The sequence below is a fragment of the Sinocyclocheilus grahami genome, unplaced genomic scaffold (assembly GCF_001515645.1).
Source record: "Sinocyclocheilus grahami isolate Dianchi unplaced genomic scaffold, SAMN03320097.WGS_v1.1 scaffold374.1, whole genome shotgun sequence".
Classification (NCBI taxonomy): domain Eukaryota; kingdom Metazoa; phylum Chordata; class Actinopteri; order Cypriniformes; family Cyprinidae; genus Sinocyclocheilus; species Sinocyclocheilus grahami.
In genome coordinates this window covers 1,146,864-1,149,932 of record NW_015505553.1, presented here as the reverse complement: position 1 = coordinate 1,149,932, position 3,069 = coordinate 1,146,864, and the positions used below count along the sequence as shown (strand labels likewise).

Sequence of the window (3,069 nt, the reverse complement as noted above, 5' to 3'; positions counted from 1 at the left end):
GCATTGCAATGGCCTCCAAACATAAACTTGACTCACAGGATCCCAACTACTAAGAGGGGAGACGCATGGCTCATGAACTGAAACTAGACCGTTTTCTAGCTGAAGCCAGGGTAAGAGTTTTTATATACCTCAATCATTTTATACTTGAACATGTGTATGGGTGACAAATTAAAGTAAAATGTGATGAATGCAGAAGAAGGATGAATGCAGAAGATTACATGCAGGTACATTGCATGATGCATTAACATCCTATACTTTGGCATGTGTAACTGAGGGAATATATTTTGGAAAAAGGAATATATTTTGGAGTTACAGAGACTTGGATAATCTATGGCAAGGCTCATTTAAGCCATTCAACACCTTACTAACACACTATGTTGTGTTTTCCTTTCACTAATCACCTGTCTTTTGGTTCCAGTACCTTTAACATCAGTCTTACAAGAAATATTCACTCCAACACACAGACTGCAGCTGTGGAGAGAAAACGTGCACGCTCTGTAGGAGACCCACCACAGACCTCTAAAAGGGAGTTTTTAGGACATGGCAAGCCGAGGGTGAGGCAAGGAGGGCGACACCAAGCTTCAGCTACAGGTTATATCTGAATTATTTTACATTTGTAGGAATTTACTATGTAAATGTTGGACCAAATCAAATTAGAACACTGTAATTGATTGTTGAGAGTTTAAAATATTCCAATATCTAAAAAGACATTTAAAAAGTACATAAACCTTTCAGTGGCACTATAGTAGAAGACATTACCAAGTACTTAACAGAAATATGTCTGATTTCATAAATTGTTCAGTTTTGGGAAAAAAAAACAAAAAAACATGCAGTGATAGCCTAACATGTTTTTCTTCTTATATGTACTGTTTTACAGTCATACACACCCCGGTTGAATGCTCCCTTTCATCCAGTGTGGAGGTTCCACTTACTGTACCCTCAGCAGAACTAAATCCTCACGAGCAATTTGGTAAATCAAAGTGATGAATTTAAGTTTAAATCTAAAATCCATGTGTGATTAAAGAAAAACCCTTTAGACAAAACTGACTGCCGTAAATAGATTAAGAACATAATTTAGTAAAGATTAAAGCTAGTTTGATACTGAATCATGAAATGGTGTTTATTCTAAATATTGATCAGTTGACTTTGTGGTCAATTGGTGGGGTTGATAGGTGGGGTGTACCCTCAGCCGAACTAAATCCGATACTGAATCATGAAATGGTGTTTATTCTAAATTTTGATCAATTTACTTTTTGGTCAATTAGTGGGGTTGATAGGTGGGGTAGATGAGGACAATTGGTCCTCATCTAAATTGTCCCTTACAGCTTTATTTCATATTTTCTTTACAGAAAAAAAGGTAACACTTTATTTCTATAGTCCACTTCAGACATTCAGTACAACAGTAAGTAACTTTGCAACTACATGTCAACTAGCAGTTAGTAGAGTTTTAGTAGACTGTCTACTTAATATCTTCTAACACTTTCTTTGTCAACTTATTCTACTAACCCTAAACCTACCCTAAGTCTACTCTGAGAGTTAGTAGACATGTAGTTGCAAATTAATGAGAATTAGTTGACGGGTAGTTACAGGGTAATTGGTCCTCATCTAAATGGCCCCTTACAGCTTTATTTCATATTTTCTTTACAGAAAAAAATATGGAGAGGTTCTCCGATATTTTGACATCTTATCCTTCTGCTGAGCCTCAGAAAAGCTCTGCATCATCATGGTCTTTTCGGCAGCAGAAATCCTCAGAGCGCTGGAAAGAAGCAAGTCCATACCACCTAAAATGCCTTATTGCATAAGAGGCTGTTGGTCAGCCTTTGTGTTGGCTTTGCCAAGGTGCATGTGTTTTGGGGGACACCCAGATGAAAACCACAATTATGAGAAAAGTAGGTTTTCTCCGTAGGTGCAGAGAGTGTCTTCCTGAGGAGTGGTTCTGTGGGGACTGTGATGTATTGCATCACAAAAAACAGCCACTCCACAACAGGGAATGTGTGAATAATGTTTTTTTTAAGCCATTCCTCCAAACGCATGTGTCATTAAAGGACAAGATGGATATTTCATCCATGAGCAAGGTATGTTCTTGCAAAAGCCCTCATTTTGCTGTTCATGTTTGTATGCAGCCAGTTACAGATAATCTAAATTAGTGCTTTCTTTTTGCCAGCTTGCATTTTGCCAACAGTGAAGGCGCCAGACTGCTCCTGTGAAGGCACAAACTTCACCATATTACTGGGCAAACCAGTGATTTTAATTCCCATCAATGGTAAGAACAATTCACTATTTAGATTGCTATTGTAGATTTGATGTTTTTCATACAAGTGTGCTGTGGCATTGTGCTTACAATTGCAGTCGTGTCAAAATCTATGGTATAGCACATGGTATTGTCATTAGCCAACACAGCTGTTTGTAATTTGATGATTTAGACAAATGTAAACAATGTGTGATACTACTCAAGAAGTCTGGTTTGAGTGCCGGGATTATAGGAACTTGTGCAACGTCTCTCAACCATTCACAATGTGCAGAATTACCTAACTGTTTTAAAATACATTTTTACATGTACTTTTTTGTCCAAAGGGCGTTTTGACTTGCATCAGCCACTATGTATGTCAAACGTGCCAGCATCAGTGGATCCCTGACTTGAAGGACCTCCTTAGGAGTGGATATTGGCCTGCCTCTGTCACCAGTTCCACACTTTATACATTGGATCTCCTGAGCTCCTTTCAGGAACTCAAGGTCATCTCTCCGGGATTCTCCAGACAAGCCTTCGCAAAGCTGCTGGACTATCGCACTAAGATTGGAGGAAGAGTAAGTGTAATTGTTATTACCATATTATAAAATTTCTTTCCATTATCAGACATTGTTACATATACTATTTCATTCTATATACAGTGGGTACGGAAAGTATTCAGACCCCCTTAAATTTTTCACTCTTTGTTATATTGCAGCCATTTGCTAAAATCATTTAAGTTAATTTTTTTTCCTCATTAATGTACACACAGCACCCCATATTGACAAAAAAACACAGAATTGTTGACATTTTTGCAGATTTATTAAAAAAGAAAAACTGAA

At 37.6% G+C, this 3,069-nt stretch overlaps 2 long non-coding RNA genes across 2 annotated transcripts in view; both read left to right on the top strand.

The window, feature by feature from the left end:
• Positions 1 to 1,833, top strand: LOC107549513 (uncharacterized). Its single transcript, XR_001604568.1, has 4 exons — positions 1 to 110; positions 465 to 591; positions 878 to 970; positions 1,648 to 1,833. It is a non-coding gene; the product is annotated as an uncharacterized lncRNA (long non-coding RNA).
• Positions 1,834 to 1,909: 76 nt separating this feature from the next.
• The window catches only part of LOC107549512 (uncharacterized), a 3,142-nt gene continuing 1,982 nt past the window's right edge, over positions 1,910 to 3,069 (top strand). The window contains exons 1-3 of the long non-coding RNA XR_001604567.1: positions 1,910 to 2,075; positions 2,165 to 2,263; positions 2,575 to 2,805. This is a non-coding gene — a long non-coding RNA (uncharacterized lncRNA). The remainder of the gene's footprint in view (positions 2,076 to 2,164; positions 2,264 to 2,574; positions 2,806 to 3,069) is intronic.